This window comes from Anas platyrhynchos, chromosome 9, assembly GCF_047663525.1.
Source record: "Anas platyrhynchos isolate ZD024472 breed Pekin duck chromosome 9, IASCAAS_PekinDuck_T2T, whole genome shotgun sequence".
Lineage (NCBI taxonomy): Eukaryota > Metazoa > Chordata > Aves > Anseriformes > Anatidae > Anas > Anas platyrhynchos.
Window position 1 is genome coordinate 22,659,669 of NC_092595.1, and position 20,768 is coordinate 22,680,436.

The 20,768-nt window shown below is 42.0% G+C and overlaps 1 protein-coding gene and 1 long non-coding RNA gene across 4 annotated transcripts in view; one reads left to right on the forward strand and one right to left on the reverse strand.

Annotated features, from left to right (window-relative positions):
• Positions 1-1,611: 1,611 nt before the first annotated feature.
• Positions 1,612-20,768, reverse strand: part of IRS1 (insulin receptor substrate 1) — a 51,409-nt gene continuing 32,252 nt past the window's right edge. For all 3 annotated transcript variants that reach the window (XR_011811260.1, XR_011811261.1, XM_027464005.3), the window contains one exon: positions 1,612-2,681. The gene's annotated coding sequence lies outside the window, so the exon portion shown is untranslated. The remainder of the gene's footprint in view (positions 2,682-20,768) is intronic.
• Positions 10,959-12,520, forward strand: LOC140003164 (uncharacterized). Its single transcript, XR_011811262.1, has 3 exons — positions 10,959-11,098; positions 12,158-12,302; positions 12,394-12,520. It is a non-coding gene; the product is annotated as an uncharacterized lncRNA (long non-coding RNA).

Below are 20,768 nucleotides of genomic sequence, written 5' to 3' on the forward strand. Positions count from 1 at the left end.
AATGTGCTCACTAATGCCTCTTAGCATTTAACAGTAGCTTCCAGTACCAACAAATGTTTTTGTTATTGCTGGAGCATGCAAGTTATCTGAAACAATGCGAAGAACAATGGCCATAAAACACTGTTTTATCCAAGGCACTTTAACATCAACACATGCTAATATTTAGCAACCAAATCAAACACTGTGAGAATTTATGTTAGGATGGAGAAGGCTGTGGGGAAAGTGTTTGACAGGGGTGATTATTTATTCACTTTACTTCTGAACATATGCAGATTGACATTGCAACTAAACCCCATTAAAAAGGATCATAAGATAAAATGAAAATGAGGAACTTACGAATTTAAGCACTCGTCTGAGGCATGTGGCTTTCTTTTTGAAGCAAATGCTACCTTCTTACATATTCATGGTTCTTTAGAAAAACACATATTAATGCTCTTCATGAGCAACTGACAAGCTCCTGTGGATCAACTTGCCCCTTCCTATATAAACAAGGAGCAATGCCTCACATTTTACCAATCAGTATCAGCCTGTTTTGGTGGAGACTGTCCTGGCAGCAAAGGCCAAGATTCCAAAGACAGCACCTTGGTAGCCACAGGTCCATCTCAGGCTGCAGTCTCAACCATTCAACAACACTCTCAGGTCTGCCAGAATCACTATTCATGCAATTTTTGCTAGTGATCTGGAATGATTCAAATATTTTAAATATTTTTAAGCTGTAAGATCCTTCTTAACTGAATATTTTAACTTGGCAAGGTCAAAAAGGGGTTATATATGTGCAATGATAACCAGCAAATCTAAGGGAACGATCAGCCTCCAAGCAAAAGGCGAGGTGAAAAACAGCTGTGCAATGTCCCCTTCATCTAGACTGCAGGCAGAAGAGGACACTGCATTAACCTCAGCCTAACCCCAGACATCATAAACACCTCAGGGCAAAGAAATCCTTTCTTTGAGGGTTTGACAGCCATCGTGCAGAGAGGGCTGGTGCACTGAGTGCCTGACTTTTTGTGGTAACAAAAATCCTGTTGAACGTGCCCTGATCCATCGAGCTGCTTCGCAGAAGCAAGAGGGAAACCAACAGGGACCTGACATGGCTTCATGGTCAGTTATCACTTCAACAACATTTTGCTTTGACATCCAGGATCTCAGTGTTTCTCCAGTCCCCAGAAGCATTACAGCTCTGCAAATGTTACACACGAAAGAATTTCATATGCATAGACCCAGAGTAAAGCACAGGAGAAGTTGCAGAAGAACTCTTCCTCTTGCACCGAATTCCAGACAATCATCTAGGCTGTTCTTCAAAAATCTCACGCTGAAGTCTTGCTGTGGCTTCCAATGGTTTCACTTGCTGCGAATTCTCCTACTGGCTTAAGTGGAAGGAGGACTGTATCCTGAAGATTCCCCAGAAAACTGAATAAGAATTTTAGTGAAATATTCAAGGAAGCATACTCCCTGCTACACCTAATTACAATATTCTTTTTTTATTATTCTTAAACTGTGGTGATCCACAGATGTTCTTAAAAACACAGTGGCAACGTCAAAGAAAGCTGGTGGGCGAATCTGAAACATGTGAGACAGCTTACCAAGAAAAACAAACAAACAAACTACAGCAGATAAAACAGTATCTAGTTTATTACATATAGAAAGAGATTTCCAGAATTTACAAACACCCACATTTTCATTCCAGGGAAAGAGTTAATTTGAAAAGTTCACCCTTTTTTCATGTTCATTTTGTTTTGTGGTTTCCTGTTGGTTGTTTTTTTTTTCCTTTTCTTTTCTTTACAATATATACAATGGAAGACTTTGATTTCTTTTTTTTTTCTGATTTTTTTGTCAGTTTCTGTGCAATTGATGAATTCAAGTTGACACTTGTAAATACCATGTACAGTAAATTTTGTCTTCATTGTAGTTAATACAGACTATTATTTTACAAGGAGTACAAAATTACTTTTCTTTTGGAAAGAACTCAACTCAACATCAGGGTTATCTTACAACTGATAGTATCAGTAAATATGACTGTACAATCAAGGCCCAGGGACCAATGACTCGTATTATATTATTTTCTGAATTACAATCTTAAAACAAGAATAGTACCCTAACTCTATTCTTAGAAGCCTTGTTTTAAGCAGGTTTCCCACTCTGTTTACAACAGAATATAGTATACCTCAGTTCCACATCAAAAAAGATGTGCTGTAGGAAAAGTTACATTTTAATTAAAAAAGTACATGTATAAATCAAAACCTATGTTAAATATTTAATACTCTTCAACCAACATTAAGTTTTGTATGTAATAATTTACAATGATGATTTGTCATACAGGTTTTCAGCAGCAAATGAAGTTGTGTAAATGTGCTAGTAAAATACCCATTCTCACCATGACATAGTGGTGGGCACATCAGTTCATTGTGGCCAGCTAAGTCCTTATGGTAGAGGATGAAGTAAGAGAGACTCATTGTCCAGGTGTCACAGTGCTTCTGCTTGGCACAACACAGGATGTGCAGCTCAGTCAACTAACTCCTGAGGTTTGTGTAAAGTAAACAAACTGAACTGGATGCATCGTACCCATTTACAGAGGAAGAGGAGGAGGAGGAGGTGAGGTCCTAGTTGTGATAACATGAAACATTTAGAGTCTTGATACCCATGAGTTAAAAGAAGGATTTGCTGAGGTTGTATAGGTCATCAATCTGAAATGGAAAGAGAAAGAAAATTATCATTGTGGGCACTTAAAAAATGTTGCTGTAATCATCACACTACCTGTGCCATCCTCCTTTTTTTTTAATGTTGCCATTTTGTTTTGTTTTTGTCCGTTTTGTTTAAAGCATTATCATCCAAACTGAAAACATTAGCACCTTGAAAAATGATGGCATTCACATTTGAACCGTACTGGAGCATCTGAATCCCCAAAAGCATTTCAAACAGATGTTGGCGAGAAAACTCCAAGCAGTCAGAAATACACGTAGAATTTGCAAGAGATTCACCTAAGCAGAAACAATTTAATGTCTATAATGATTAACCCTGACAAACTCCTATGACTAAAAAAAAAAAATAAAAAAAAGCAAAGCTCAAACCGTTAGCCTGCTGCTGGCATTTTTACCCACTCCAAGATCTGGGCCTCCTTGTAGGGCTTCCTGGCCACCCCCAAATGCCACGTTTTGCATCCACACGATGGAGCGGGGCTCCCGGTGCCCTTTGGTCTGGCATCCCGCTGGGAACCCCAGGGCAGAGCCTTCAGCCCCCGGCAGGACGCGGTTCCCACTGGGGCCTGCGTAACACCCCCATGAAATGAATACTGGTTTTGTTTGAGCGGGGCTTAGAGGACTGCCGCCACTTACGTCTGGGGAGTTTCACACCAAAACTGATGAAGCAAGACTTAGATTTTACATAAACGTGTGTCTATTTCTATATTTAATATTAACTACTCCTGAAAAGATATGTAAATAGCGTATTTTCCTCAGTACAAATAAAGGCTTCCCATAGACACACTGGAGTATGAAACTGAAAAGACCTCCTGTCCTATATTCTTTAATTGCCCAAGAAACAGAATTTACTTTGTGTGGTCCTTCAAGTGAAAGGAAAGCCTATCCTTGCGAGTGATGTGTGGTATGCTGTGAAAACTCCCCAGAGAATTATCTCACAGATCTCTTATTTACTTTCAACTTTCTTCTGCACTCATGTTGTGATCTACTGGAATGTTCCTCCCAGGATATCTATGTACACCGTCGCAGAGCCTTGCAGTGTTCAGCTATGCTGCACCTAAAATTAGCCAGCAATGCCATACTGCATTAATAAAGACTAACGACAAAGAAGAAATGGCTTAAATTAAATTGAGGAGTGATGTGTGCATGGAAGGGTGCGTTTCACACCCAGCTGGGGTCCAGCAGGGCTGCAGGAAGAGTTTGGTGACCACCAGCAGGGCCCCAGCCTGACCCTGCTTGGACAGGGCAAGATAGAGAAGACAGGTACCCATCTCGTCAGAGCTTATTGTATTAAAGGAATTGTGTATATATATATATAAGTAATAATTTGCAGTTTCACAATTAGCTATCAGATCTCTTAACTAGCATTCAGGTAATCTCAACTGAAATATATAATCTAGAAAACAAAATGGTTCATCCAGTTCAATTCCTCACCCTTTCAGTCAATGTATTCCAAGCACTACTCACAGGCGAGTGAGTAGCATTGCTGGATTGAGAAGTCCGAAAAGCAAAGGAAGAAAGAACAACAAGTCTATCCAAAAAAGAAAGCACTTCCTAGAGGAATTCACTAAGAAAATAGTTCTGGGGATAATCACAGTTACAGCAACCCAGACATTCACATACTGAAGTCCTGAGCACATGTCAAAGGAATAGAAAACAAAAAAAAAAAACAAAAAAACAACCCAAAACCCAGCAGGCTGAAATATCTGGGAGTTTGAGACTGGGGATGATGGAACTGAGCCATGCAGGGTGTGAACAGGAGAGCGCTGTGTTTCAGCCCAACTTCAGCTGCAGGTGTGCCAGGGGCACGGACCCTGTCTTCAACCTTGTCATTGCACCTCCATCCGGCATCTTCAGTACAACACGGAAACCTACTTGGTACCCCCTCTACAAAATATGTTGGGTGGTGGTGGTGAAGTATCAAGCAGGAAAAAGAAACTGATGCAAGTTAATTGGAAAGCATTACCAGATCAAAACTCAGTTGTTTTAGTCCGTAATGATATTCCAGTGCACAAGTGTCAGTGATCTTGTAAGAAGAACTAGCATCATCAAGGAGTTCTCTTTAGAAGTTGTTTTAAAGAATTCCTATTGCTTCCCACGGTCTAGAAGTCCATTTAAAAACTGCTCATTGCTTTGGCCTAAGCAGAACACCCCCCACCTTTACAACTTTAATTAAACAAACAAAAAACAATCCAAAGCTATTCCAGTTCTTGGGGTGTCAGTGCACATGTTTAAAACCTGCTACACGTTTTCTATGATTTCAGAACAACAAGCTATACTGGAGGAGGAGAAATTTTCTTCTGATTTTGTGAGAGGAAAAAATGAGACTGTATGTTATGGACCCTCCGAGACTGCTGATTGCAATGATTTGCTTTCAATTCCCCAGTTCCTTTTACAAATCTCTTCCCTAAAACAAGGACTGTGCACCCGAGCACAACGCCTGCTACTACCACGATTTGTCTAAACGCCCCAAGTGCCCAGAAAGCAGCCCTGAGAGCGATGGAAAACTCTGGAGATGATGGAGATGGAGAGTCACTGGAAACTGCCAACCTGTAGGGCTTTGATCCAGGCAATTCTCAGCTGTGCACAACTTCTAGCAAAAAGCCCCGTCCTCACTTTTAGAGTACAAAAGCTCTTTGTTAGACTCAAAGGAGCAGTTCTTAATTTTTTGGCATAATCTTCTCTCCTCAGTGAACGAGTACAGTATGTTTCAAGGAGAAAGCACCTTCTACAGCGCTGAAGTCATCAGCTGGATACCCCATTGTTTCTTATCAACAGCCATCAGCATTTCCTTAACAACATATGAAAACAGTGCGGAAGACAAGTGTTTTAATAGAGAGCACGACGGCTACAGTGAGCTGAGGTAAGGATCATTAAAACCACTGACATCACCGTTGGCAAGCACAGAGAAGGGAAAACCTGTGTTTAATCTATTTCCTATTCACCACAGGCTTTAGCTGGAGTCCCCAATAATGCACTTTGTGGTTGCCTTTATGGAAAAGATTAGCGATGCAAGAAAAATGTACTGAAACAAACAAGCATCTTTAAAAGTTACTGTAAGGTACCTCTGACAAGTAGTCTCTGCTCAACATCTGTTACAGCACACACGCAGATAACACTAATGCACGTTCCAGCTGGCAGCAATTTCTGCTCCAATCTATTAGTCCAGGCAGGATACAACACAACCAACTGCAGTTCCTATTACAGCACAAGGCCCATTCTTAAATCCAGTAACTAAAAATAAGTGGATACCGCATTTTATTTCCATTATGGGGGAGCTGGAGAGGCATACCTAAAGTTCAAATTCTCAAAGAGCAGAGTGTCTAGACAAGCTACCAATATATCTTTCCTGAAGTTAACTGCATTTTCATACATAAAAGAGGTGCACTGTTAAAATATACTCACGGTGCAATCCTTACTCCCTCCTTACAATCTGCCCTTGTTAAAAGGTACCCAAAGACCAAATGTTTCAGCAAATGCAAAAACTGCAGTGACCCTCAAGTAAAAGACTTCAGTCAGCAGTTAAAGCTTCTGTGTATTGCTGAGGGCCAACAGTGCGTCCTGCCCCAAAAACACTGAGAGAGATGTCCTCCCAAAGGGTCATTCCACTGCAAAAGATGATGTGCAGTAGCTGTTGAATTTCTGTGATCAACGTGGCAAATAAATGCACCTACTTCATCAGGGATGAACGTAGTGGGGCAAAGCACAGCTCCCAAATGCCAGAGCTGCTCAATACCCTGTGACAGCTGGACATCCGTGGGACACAATGCTGACAGCAACGGGAAACAGCTCTGAAGGCATTCCTAAAGGAAGGTATCCCTAAAGGCAACAGAGCCAGGGGAATTAAAAGATCACCCCTGACTGAAGAAACAGTAGATTTTTCTACATCTGCTGCAGGAAGATCATGTCCCAGTCCTGCTAATCAAACAGATTCTCCAGAACTGTTCCTCTCCCACCAGCATCTTATTTGAAACAACGAACAAGGAACAAATGCATTTGTTGTTTACTTCAGGATTGTACAATGCATCTTATTCTGTGTAGATTAAAGAGGGCTTTAGTGCAAAATGAACCCATCTACCTCATACAAAACTAAAAAGTTACAAAATTAAAAGGTCATGAACAAAAGGTTGAAATTAAATAGACAGCCATCATGAAAACACACCAGAAGACTTGTGCAGAACTTCACAAACCCCAGTTAGCACCTGACCTGGGCACCTGTGATCTGCCCAGGTAACAAGTGTCTTTAGAAGTCTGACATGAGGTAAACATGTTAAATAGTGCTGAAAAACTCGGTTACAGCTCTCAGTGACTTTTGCATGAGCCATTGTCTAATTATAATGAATTGCCACAGGTCTACTTAAAAGCTGAATTTGTCCATGTCTTTGTGTTCGCCACACTCATGACCATAAGTAGTGTCTGTTTACGTTTTTCTTGGCATTACTAACGTGCACACAGATATGGGAAGTATCCCATTCGGATAAATTAAAAACATCAACCAAAACTTAAACTAGCTCAAATAGCTTCTTTTCAAAGAGATGCATACATACGGTACAATTTTCCCAATCTCACACAGACCTTGAAAGAGTAAAGGAATGCAAGAAGAAACAATGGTTGCTCTAGTATGTTAATTGCAGTCTGAGTACTAACAAAAGGAATTCAAAATAGAACTAAACAAGGTAATTACAACGTTGCTATTTAACTTGACAGGCTATAATCTACATTTAATAAGCCTAGACAAGCTTTTCTTCATTGTACCCCAAAATGCCTATTTCAGCTTTCTTGTGAACATCATAAATAGGGAATTGCTGATGATTTGGTTTCACCAAGTCCTTTCCTACCAGACCAGTAATTGGATTTGGTGTTTTCATCCCCTTTTTCTTCTTCGTATAGGTAAACATTTACTGATGGAGGCACATCAAGACTAGTAATAGGTTGTACAGTCTTTCTGCTATGAACTCAGACAAAATTTCCACCTATCACATACAGCACGGGGAAAAAGCCATCTTCCCCACAAGGGAAGAGTCTTCTCTATTACCCAGAAAGAGATGACAGGAATAAACAAAACTAAATGACTTTTAAAACAAGATGAAGAACAGAACAACATCCTCACACTTCTGAAGCTCACACTCCTGTTTCCTGTGTTGTGAGTGTAATGGGAACTAAGCCATGGACATTCTCTGAGCGAGCTTCTGCCCAGTGAAGAGCTTGTACATCTAATTTCAACTTTACAGCACGTCAACCTGACTTACACTCACTCAAGACAAAACTAAAGCCTTCACTGAAGTCAGCAAGAAAGGAAAGGCACAGGCAGGAAACCAAGGAGCGACTGCCAGCAAACATCTAGCACAGGGAGAGCGACATCATTAGAGGTCAGGTTTGTCCTTTGCCACCTGTAAGGAGCAGGAAACAAGCCAACTGTCTGCCCTGCTATGTTGATACTGGAAATAGTCCTTCACCACAGAAAAATTGTTTAATGCATCCCCTGCTCTTTTATGCCAAATCAGCAGCACTTACAAGGTTGAACAAAACTGATTTAATTGAATTTCTGATTAAATATCTATTCAATTATAGGGAAAAATGTACTGAGCTTTTGTTTTTCTTAAAAGAAACAAGATACGACTGGGTTTAAAAAGAAAGACCTTTAATTCTATCAATAGACTCTGTTTAATAAATAAATGCTGCAACTTTCCTTGCTGTGATGCAGCTGAGCATTAGAACAAGAGGACCGCCCAGCAGTTACAAACCAAACAGATGTAGTCCCAGATTCAGGTTGGGTTTTTTTTCTTCTTTATGATGAAATGGAAAACATGAGAAGAGTATCTGTCATGAAAAAGCGCTACATTGTAAGTGGGATTATCATCGTTTTTCTTCCAGCTTTCTAAGGACAGAAGGTCTGGATCTTTCCCCTGCCTTTGCTAATAGTCCAGGCTGAGTAATCACCTCAAGGCTGAGCCCAGCTTACACAGAGAAATTCCTTCTGTTTCAGGACTGAAAATAATAATGTTACTAGTGCAGTGTTTATGGCTGTATCCTTGAAAGAGAAAACCCCTGCTCAGTGTTTATCTTTATTAAAAAATGTAACTATATATCAACCACGTTAACAAGTAGCATTCAAAACCACATCTTCATTCTGCACTTGGCTTCTCAAAGGAGCGTTCTTAGTGGAGATTTTTTTATTTTACTTATTACTTTTATAGTAATTTGGAATTCAGTAAAACTCAGCAACGCTGGGAACCACTGCAACTGCTCCATCCCTATGGGGAAGCAGATGATCAATGCACTTTTAGATGCACTCACACACCCTCAACTTGCTACTGATTTAAATACACAATTAAATTTGACCAACTTGAGTGCATGGAAGCTGTGCTCATACTATATCAAAGAAACTACATCAGCAGCAGAGCTGAGCAACTCCTAACACCCCGTGTAGCTTCCAGAGCATTAGAATACAACTCAGCCACTGAATCGTGTTCGTTATCTTCCTGTGAACCTGTATTTCACCTGCCTTTCTGTGCTGTGGTCTATCTCCCCACTCCTGCAGCCAGCATTGCCACTTCTCGCTGCTTTTCTCACCCTATCTTATTCAAAGAATAAAGTGACAACAAGACCCTGCATAATTAGTCCCATCTACCTTGAAATTATTTCTGTGACACACACTAAATTGTAAGAGTTCCACCTTAAAGCAAGGTTTTGCACCATTTGGTTTAGCTGGAGCCATTTCCTCCCAATGGACAGTAAGGGGAACAAGACGGAAGAAAAATGGCATTTAAAAGGAAGACATACAGAAGCCCCATGGGGGATAACCTGGCCAGTTGACCTTCCCTTTGAAATTCTGCCAGTGCAAATTAAGTAGCTAGTCTGCAGCACTTCTGGCAGCAGCGTGGGAAGGAAGTTCGGCAGTGATTTTGGATGAAACACTTCCTCAATTCCCAACAACAGCACATTAAATATCAGAAAGGATAATAATGGTAATAAGGAAGTGCTGGAGAACACATTCTCAAAAACAAGCCAAGAGCGCACAGGAGGGGATTTGCAGAAATGAAATGCGATGAAGTAGAAAAAATGTAACCAGAAGTTCAAAAAGCTGAAGTAGATGCAAAGCACACGTTATTTTGACACCATTTGCCATGACTTAGTAATAGCAGTTAAAAACAAATAGAGATAGTGCTTTGTTAAGACAAGGAGAAGGCCTTCGGTAAGTGGCAAAAAGCCCCAGTCAAGTTTGTTATAACTTGAAGGTGCACTAGGAGATTATTGAACCATAGCAATCTGTACTCATCCGAGCTGACCTCCCCAGTGCCTCGTGAGCGGGCGCAGGCGTGCTCGGGAGGCTGTGGGACCCCTGCTCCCCCTCCATCAGCTGCTCACCACCCCAGTTTCCAGCCCTAAGATGCTTCCAGCAGCGTTGGTGACAGCTGGATCACAAATAGCTGCCGTCTGTGGATCTGATGGCTTCCTCTTGCAAGGTGAATGGCACATATACAACAAACCTGGGCTTCAGGACAACACGAGGGCAGCCTTCTGGTTAGACCAGGCAAGGGTCGCCAGAGACCTGCCCCCTCTCCCACTGCCGCACACGGCTGTAGTGGTGCATCCATGCAGTATTTTCCCCTTCTCAGAACTTCAAACCTGGTGGTCAGGATCCTTTGGCACTTAAACTGACAACTGAAATCCAAGGCACCAGACAGTTCTACTCTGTTCATACTACATGGTCTTAAACAACAAGAATGCATGTGCACAGGGCAGGGACAAAGTTATCAGTGCTTAAAAATGACATAGCATTTGAATCACAGAATCACAGAATTTCTAGGTTGGAAGAGACCTCAAGATCATCGAGTCCAACCTCTGACCTAAGATTTTTGAGATTTTTCTGACTGTATATTGCCAAGCATTATTCTACATTAGATCAGATTTGTAAAATTAAGAAAACTCTACAAGCAAATAGAATTTTTAAATGGAAAAGGAAACAGAATTCCAACATAGGAATGTGGTTTTTTTTATTCATAGGACATGAGTTGCACCCTTCTACTCGCACCAATTTTGCGATGAAGATATTCTGAGCTGCAACGGGATTAACCTTAAAAATAATGCTGAGCACTTCAGTGAGGTCTGAGGTAGCCTGTGGCTCACTGCACCATTTGAACACTGAAATGGTTGTTTGGACATAGATGAGGTTTTCGAAACAATTGTTATCCAGCTTATTTTCAGAAACCATGGTAACAAGAAAAGAGTAAACAGAAGGCGATGAGAGGGCGCAAAGGCAATGTAAAGGATTCCAAACAAGGGGCTACCTCAAGCTGGAAGCCCATGGGCAGAGGAAGCAGCACCTGGCAGGCTCTCCAGGCACCTGTTTGGATACAGCTGTGAGTTAAATCCAAAGGACAAACACCGATCAGAGAAATCAAGTAAGTCCTTTACTGCTGTTTCTTTAGAGCTCCACTCTGTGAAATCCTAAAAGCCTGAATGCCTGCCAATATTGTATTTTAAAGATACGAACAGCTTCAACAGACTAGTCTTCACTTGCTCAGTTGCTATGATTTCAAAAGGGAAACCAATCAACACTCACATTAATAACCTCATTTCAACACCCATCTAGCGTTATTAGACCGTATGGTTTCACAAGCAAAAGTCAAAGTAGGTAAAAGTTGTTCTCATCGCAGAATTTGCAGCCAGGCATTTTAATTCAGTGATTCTTAAACTTTTTCAAGGCGTGCCAAGGAGAAAATTTCCCCATATAATGGAAGTTGTTCACAACAGTATCAGCAAGTATCTTGCCGGATGATAGGTACCGTGTTATTGTGACACATAAATCTTCCATCAGTTGTCACATCCAGTATTACAGATAACCCCGTAGAAGCTATTAGTGTAAGTCAACAGAAAATTAAAAGCATATAGTAATACGGATTAGAGGCTTAGCACACACACAAAAGGATCTGTACATGATATTACATCTCATTAAAACATCATTAAGATGTCTTGGTTAATCAATGATTAAAAACATCCACTAAACATTAACCTTGACAAAATATATATAAAATCAGCTTTATGACACAGTATGACTACACTATACAAGCTCATAAAATAAAAAGTTCTCCGTGTTCTTATAACCTAGGACATGAACTTACACCATCTGCCACCCGGTCTTTTTAACCAAGAGAGGCACTTTTAACTACCTTGGGCTGCTGACAGTCTCAGTGGCTACAAGTACAATTGATGCTACAGCTAAACCCCCACAAAAAATAAACCACATTACTCACTCTTTTGTATTCACTTAATACGAAATGTTACTCAAACTCCTGAGTTTGATATTACCCTATGCTTCCTTTTGCCATCAGGTGTTTTAACAACTGTGTACCCCACTACTGAAATCTTTGTTAACGCTCAGCCACACCTCAAATAATCCATTGATTAAAATAGCCTGAAAAGAGCATTTCTAGGCACTTAAACTTCTTCTTTTCCTTCAGGACAATTGCTCAGCAGACTGCCCAAATGGCAGCTAAACAGGCCAGTTAAGGGGCAAAGACATTCATCTGGAGAGAAGCAGAAATACGGGCAGTTAGCACAAAAACAGACAGCACGAGCAGCATGGCTGGTTGCCAAAAGCAGAAAGTATGTCCAGCCATACTCAAGAAACCTCAGCTTGCACTGGTTTCTTTGGTCTGGCTTCCTGAGTAACTGGAGCTCATGCGACTGATTTCAGAGATACCAAGTTTCCTGATGATTTGTAAAAATCTCCGGCCGAGTAAAGGACTCCGTTTCTGAGGCACAGCTCCAGCCAGCGTGGCTCAAGAGGCAGCAGAGACCAAGGGGATCAGCATCCACCCCAGCACCGTGTCTGGCAGAAGTGGGCAGAGGTGTGCTGGGGGCAGGAAAGGACCCGTCATACAACACATGGAAGAGAAATCTATGGGAAGTAGGGCCTCATCAGTCCCACTGCTCACAGATCATCTGTTGGGATTTGCAGTTTTGCTCAGAGCAGTGTTTTGTCACTACCGTCACTGTTACGTTATACAAAGAGTGTATTAAATTCTTAAATATTACACAAGATTTCACGGCTCGTGTATCGTATGTGGGAGGTCAAACGAGGTGAGTAACATTCTGCTCAGCCTCATCATATCATTTAAAAAACAGAAGCCTGAAGTATACGTCAAGGAGCAAGTGCAGTCACAATGAATGCCTGAGATGGAGGCACCCTGATGTGCAGAGCAAAAATATCAGTGGTTGTAACAAGCAACAGTGCAGTTTTTAGAAAAACTCTTGCAGCTTGGATCTTAGTTACAAAGGTAACCCAAACCACAGCAAGACCACAGCCAAGCAGCTATGCGATTCAGTGTATCTCGTGGGAAGTCACTTCCAAAGATCCTGTCTACCTGTATCTATCCTGAAAATCCATATACCTGGGGGAATAGTAGCAGATAATAACAATTAAGCATGTTCTAAGAAAACTTTCTACAAGATAGGAACTAAAATACCCCCGAAGTTGCTCATGAGACATCCTTTATGCAACTAGTATCAAAAAATGAAGGTAGCGTGCTGCCAGGGACAATGGAGAAGTGGTAGATAAAAAATTCTCACTAAAAAGCTATTAAATTCCCTGGCATAATTCCTTAATTATCCAAGGGAAAATGAAAATAAAAATATTTTTGTTAATACAGGCAACATAAGCAGATTTGAAATACTTCCAACTTTGAGAGAAAAAAGCAAAAAACTAATATGATTAATAAATAAGCTTGAATGTAAGAAGTTGAAGAAATGGTTTTCTAAGCGAACTATCCATTTCATTGAGCCGAGTTTCTCTCCCTGTCCCTTCCAAAACCTTTTCCACTTTCAGAAGGTATCTTTTTAAAATTCTCCCTGCATCCTTTTCCTTATCCAACAAACTACTGCACTCATTTATTTATTTTTTTTAAGATCTTCATATGCTTGGAAACTCTCTGCACACCTAGTGGTAGGGACTGCAGATGTCCTTGCTACAGTTAGGAGAACAGATGAAGAATGGCAGAAAGCATCTAGACTTCTACTTGCTAGCTGCCTATTCATGCCTGCATCAAAAATCATTTAAGTCTAATTTTAGGTCCATTTCTCTTAAATAAAAGCTTTAATTACATTTTATAATAAAAATTCTAGTTTTATCTTTGTTTTTCATGGGCTTTGGGGGAAGAAAACAAACAACAAATGCCCAGCACAACAACCGAAGAGAGGCCAGTCTACATTATTTTTCCATCTGTTTTCAGTCAATTTTCAGTAACAGTCAATTTTTCATATTGTTAGAAAGGTTTTTTGAGGGGACATTTCATCTTTTTAAATCACATAGGAAACAAAAGAAAACACCCTTGCAACTATTTCATATATAAAATACACATACCACGCAGTTCAGAATTTCATCATATAAATTAAAGGGCTATAATGAACCTTGCCTACAAGTAAACATATATACAAAGATGAGCTAAAGAAGGCTATAATTGCATGAAAAAAAATTATTTCAGTTCATTTCTGATACCTAACACAAACTCCGAGTGGTCTCAGAAATAAGAACTCTCTTGGAAGGAGGAGGAGGAAAAGCAAGGAACAGTTATTTCTCCAGATAACTACTTCCAGTATGGGTAATGATAGCTTTCTATTACATTTTATCCACAGTCCCAATAACTGCATCAACATCTACTTAAAAGCATTCCTTTCAACTTCTCAAATGTGCTTCATTTCTAGTTACCAACTAGGTAGGATGCTTACTGAAATGTTTAATGTCAACTAAGAATTAGGACAATTAGAAGTCAGAGCTCCTGCAGCACCTGTAGATACCTTGTTCTTCAAAGACACCAAGATGAAATACAAACACAGGAAAACTTCCCTTTCCATGGGTCACTGTCCTGGTGTTTCAGCAAGGCCAAACAAGCTTTCCGACTTTTCTTTTTGTCTGTGATTCTCTTCCAGCTACAAGTCACAGCTGGTAGGCGAAGATGCATCAAGGTGTGCAGAGGCTGGCACGTGCAGCATAGCGGGAGCCACAGCTTTCAGAAATAATAACTGAAAGGTGTAACAAGTTCTACTGTAAATACAACTCCGCAATTTTCAGTTATTTGAGTATTGACATAACAAAGCATGGCTTTCAAACAAATACAGCACCTGAAATTTAGAGAGGACTTCCTTCCAACCTTCAAGGTCACCATTTGACACCAGCAACACATCAGAGCTGCTCAGAGTATTGCCTGGAAGGGCTGGAAGGTACAATGCTCAGCCGTGCTCCTGAGGATGACCAGATAAAGCTTTCCGATAAATTTAGACTGAGGGACATTGGTACAAAGCATGGTAAAATTCATCCTTAAACTCTGAAAGTTGTCAAAAATATTAGCAAATTATGCGTTCACAGCTCATGGGAGGTGGTGTCCCTGCCCAGGGCTGGAGGCTGGCCCTGGCTGGGCTTTAGGGTCCCTTCCAACCCAACCCATTCTGTGATTCTGTGATGATTTACACAGTCAAGATTATTGCTCGCACAGTCTTTGCATAACTGTAAATGTAACTTTTTATTAAATAAATACTCCTTTGCTACTGTTTTTATTTGGCATCTATTTTCCAGGTGTGCTTAAGAGTATGCCCACGCATGCTTCCATCCTCTTAAGTCCTTCTCCATGTGCAGACAATTACTTGCTGCTATATTATTTCTCATCTTAAGCTTTCAAGAATGAAGTAAACAACACATTTTTTTGCACTGTTCTTTCAGTCAGAGCCATCTTAGGACAGCAAAAAATAGTAACATATTCAGACACGTGCAAGATTTCAAAGCTGTATATTTCCAATGTTGAACTCGCCACTTCAAACACATAAAATATGACTTCACTAAGCAGAGTTATGCTTCAGTGAAAGTCAGATCACAAAATTAATGGAAATACGAGAAAAAATACCAGGATTTTGGAAACACCCCACAGTTCCCATTGAAAAAAAAATGATTGAGCCAGATAAGAACACAGATGTCTGCTGACATTTTACTTTAGAAGACTTGAAGACGACCTTCCCCTTCACTTAATGGTTTACAAATCAGATCTGGTTACAAAAAAAAACTGTGCTACAATCTTCATTTATAAGAACCCCTAAGAAAGCCAAGTTCCTTGCTAGCAACGAGCAGATTTCAACATAGCGGGGCCAGTACCTGTGCCACGGAGCAGCGGCCCCGAACAGCCCGGCTGCTGCCTCCGTCCGCACTCACTGCCTCATCACGAGGCTTTGGGAAAGGCAGCGCCGCTTGTCTTTCTTCTGACTTAGGAAACCAGCATGCAACCCTGAACAATATGTTTATAACATTATAATCCATATTCTGTAATATGTAAACAAGTACCCATTACTTAGAGGCCGTAGATGTGCATAATATTAAATAGTAACAGAAAACAGCTGCCTTCTCCTTCCTGATTGTTTATATTTCTAAAGCATCCGCTCTTTAAAATATTGTCCATGCAAATCAAAACATGCTGTGCCTAAACGAAGGACAAAACAACAACAACAGTAGTTTTAAAACACTGCACTTCCTGCAATATTACGCAAATCCCACTCCAGGCTGCAGCCTGAGAGCTCGCCTGCTTCAAAGGAGGAAGAAGCCCGAGGTGGGGAGGGACAAGAGGCACGCCTGGCTCTGCTGCACAGCTCACCCCCAGCACCTCCCCAGCACCTCTGAGACTGCTGTTAGATACACAAAGGTGTTTTTAGGTGAGGGTGCCTACTCTTTGCCTTCCTTTGCCACGAAACTGTGCTATTATGTCTCTCTCTCTATACATCTGTACAGAGAGACTGATTACATAGAATATAGATATCAATATACATTGATATATGTAACTCAAAACATACAGACACTCATACTTTGCTGGTATGGGTTAGCGGGAAGCAAGATTTTTCTTACAATTTCCTTCAAATGTCTACAGTATGTGTTACGTTTCCCACTGGTATTAGCTATAGGTACAAACCACGTGCACGGATTTATCCACTACTAGAAAATAACCAACCCAAAACAAATGATCCAGAAACTTTCAAAGCTCTTGTGACACGTTTGAAGCAGCTTATAGGCTAACTGAGGGAGAAAACAGACACTGAAATCACTTTTAAACTTAGCAGCTGTGGCACATCGTGTGATCATCAACATCTCTTTGAAACGTGTGATGAACATCAGGCTACCTTACCTTCTGCCTTCATTTCCAGCAAAGCAGCATTCAAACAGAGCCCTGTTACCTGCACTGCAGCAGTGCCCAAAAGCAGCTGGCTCAGGCTTTTGGGGATGAGATTTGGTTGCAAACCTGCAGGTATCTGCAGAGTCTCACAAGCACATCTGCACAGAACCCACAACCCAGATTTCAGCCACTTCCCAAGGAACATCAGTTCACTGCTGACAGAGCTACCTGAGGTGATCACAACTTGACCATCTCCTTTCCTGCTCATCCCCAAATGACCTGCAGATGCCAAGCGACAGCTTGGCTACCATCTCACGAATGAGGCACCATCAGTAACTAGTTCAGCAGGCAACTCCCAAACGAAGTTTTTAGTGGTTTTGCTGATTTTAGTTAGTCGGTATTGCTTTTATTTTAGCTCACCAAAAAGCTTGTAGAGAGGCTCTTGTGAGAAAAGAACCTGGTGTTTACTTTCTGTCGTTTTAACCCTTATCAGAAGGAAAAATGAAAAGAAAAATTAAAGCTTTTAAGAGCCCCTGGTACCTACAATACCAAAACAACCCAAGCTGGGTTACCAAGCAACACCCAGCCTTCCTATAGCAATAAAATATTTTCTGCATTGGTGGTCATTGTTTCAGGGAAGACCAAATCCTGTGGTAGCAGCAGCACGTGCTGACACACAGGCCAGCTCACCCTTCCATCTCGCGGGCTGTGAAGAAGACAGGAGACCTGCAGGAAGGCACTGCTTGCTTTGACTTTGAGAAGAATTTATCTGTCCCCGGATTGAGTTTCAGCGGGGCCCAGCCGCCCCTCCGCACGTTGCTGGATCTGGCCCCTTTCCAGGTGGGGAAGCTGCCCGTGCTCCTGCCCCAAATCCGCAGCTCCTCCTGCAGCTGACTTCACTCACAGGCTGATCGGCCGGGCGGTGGGAAGTCACAAACGCCCAGCCTGATTACCAAATCGCTGGTTACGTTAGCGTTTGCGAGAAATGCTGTTTACAAATTTGAAAGGCCATTAACTAAACACAGTGCAAAACAAGTGGTCTGCTTTATGTTTTTCTTCCATCATCCCATTCCTACCTCTTTTTGGAAAAAGTGCCTGAGTGGTTCGAGTGGCAGGGCAAGCACCGAGCCCCAGGCCTGCGCACGCCGCAGCAGCCGCTGAGCATCCCCGGGTACCAACCCCTGCACGGCAGCTGCAGCAAACCCAAGTCCTTGCTGCACCCGTTTTCCTGATCACTGAATGGCCACCAAGTGAGGGAAGTTTTTTTAAACTAGTGAAAAGACAGGGTTAGCTCTGTTTCACATGTAGCAAGATGCTTATAGTAACCACATAGAAAAAAACAAAACAAGCAAGAGTGTCGGAGGTGTCACTAACACAGCCACGAGGTCGCAATCTCGGTAGTTACCACAAACACAGGAACATCTGCAGGCAGCAGGTGAGAGCTCCAACGTGTACACAAAGAAGAAACAAGGTGAGCTCACGGGAACACTCCTCTACCATTAGGTTCACACTCGATGTGTCCTGACACCCCCGCAGCCAAACCTTCCCCACGGCTCCCCAGTGTCCCGCTCCACCCACCCATCGCCTGCTCCTTCCCTGCTGCACCACAAACCTCCACCTGCCTGCCGCCACCCTGCCTGTAGACATGCTGAGAAACCAAACACAACAGTTCGAGAGGCAGCTATAATTACCTCACATTTCCAAGCACATCTAACAGCCTGCTAGCTCTCCCGCATGCCTCTGCACATCAGCTGGGAACCACCACTCTAGGTGCAGCTACAAAACTGAGTACGACGAACCTTTAGATAGTGCAGCCGAGCTGTAAGTCAACGAAAAATATTTATTGCAGATAAAAAAACAGCAGCACTGAAATGTCAGATTTCCCCCGTATTTTGTTCTCACACCATTCACCAAATGTTTTGAAGGAATTCATCAACTTAATTTCTCTTGCAGTATCACCCCAAGGCTGCAAGAAGGCATCGAGAACAGCTATCAATATCATCATGGTCATACATCGTTTTTCCTAAAAAGCCAAAATCAAGCAACTGTGTAACTGCACTGCTTTCTTCTGCAATTAGACGATAAGATAGGCTGGGAAATGATGACATCAAGTCACCGCACTGCCACAGCCCAGCATAACAGCGTACTCTGCAGCAGAGCTTCAACATTTGCTGGAGCTTTCCTATCTGCTTCAATGAAAACCAATACCTCTGGGTTTCACTGCTGGCTGTTTACGTGAAACTAAAGTTAGAAGGCAAGCTGAGCACCATCGGGGGAATCAAGACAAGTGTGCAGCCAAGAAAGCTGATGCACAGGGAGCCTGATCTCATCCTTACTCAAGTAAGGAAGTGAAGGAAGTAAATTCATGTTCTGCCAACAAATGTTACCCCGAGCAGAGATTTTGAGAGGACAAAAAGATGTGTATTTTTAAGTACAATGAAATACAAGTGCACGTCATGGAGAGCTAGCTACCTTTTTATAACCGTGTAAATGCCATTTACAGCAGACAGTTTGGGCTAAATATAAAAAGTCACAAATTTCACATACTGAGATAACTTCCACGGAGGTGCTGAAATTACCTTTCAAACCATACAACATGACTTCTCCCTTCTCATAACAAATAGGTTGTTTTAGAACAGCCAGGAAAGGGCAACCAAGCAACGCTCTGCCATTTGTGGGAGCAGAAAGGCTGAAGAGGTTGTATGGATACTTTATGTATTGCTCCACAAGAAACTAAAGGGTAGGAAACACCAAAAGCAAAACCTCACTCAGCTCATAGCTTCAGCCATCTCTGCCTGTGGCCGGGCTGGGTCACTGCTGCCTGGGGCAGCTGGATTCAGGGGGCTGCCATGGGAATCGACTCCTGCAAGGTCTGATGTTCTGCAGCACCAGGAACCTGAGGCAGGGAGAGGACAGGAGTCCAGGCAGAGGTTCGCAGCCTTCAGTATTTAATCTTCTCGTTAAAATAATTCTTCCATTCTAATGGCAAATGTGACAGACAGGCTGCCAGCCCCACGCTAGCCAGAGGTACAAACAGAATTCTGGATACAGCTCATTCGACAACTTATCAGATGTTTTTTCCTCCTTCTAACAAGCTCCTTTTGTATTTGATCCAACCAAGCTGCATCTTTTCTATCTGTGGTAATGTCCTGCAGCCTGCAGCAGCAGCTGGGGACAGTAGCTCTGATTGTCCCCACTTCCCAGCCGGCTTGGAGCTGCATGTCTTCCACCGCCTCTCCTATGCCTCGAGCTGCTGGGAGGATGCAGCTGCCCAAGAAGCCCTCCCTGACATGCTATGTTATGGTCAATTACTTCATTATTAGAGAAGAGTATTTTGGACTGCTTCTGCCAACCTCTCACAGCTAAATAACCAAGCAAAGCTTCAAATCCAACTGCCAATAGGAATACACATATATTAGGAAGTTGGATTGGGTTTCAGTTTCTGCTCTACAAATATAGTTGAAAAAAAAAAAAAACAAAAAAAAACCACACCACGAAGACCACAACAAACAGCTTCCATAGAAACAGAGAAATAGAATTGCTCCAGTTGTACAGGCTGAGAGCTCTCTCCCTTCAGCAGCGAGCAGGCTGTAACGTTATCTGTAAGCATCCATCTGCAGAAGAATAATGCCCATGCTTTAAGCAGCAAGGCCACTTGAATGGGTATCGAGTGCTCCGAATTCATCACTCTCGGTATGCAGTTTACAGCTTTACTTAGCCACAGAGAGAATCTCAGCATCTTACATTCCTCTTTATGCTGCGTTTGTCAAATCCTCTCTCCCTCAAAAGCGTACTCAGACATGTGCTTTCAGCTGCCATTTTTTTATTCCTCCCCTCGTGTTGAAACTCACCCCTGAGCACTGGTATGCGACACACAGGGTCTGATGGCCCTCTGCACACCTCTGTGCTGCAAGGGGGGTTCTGC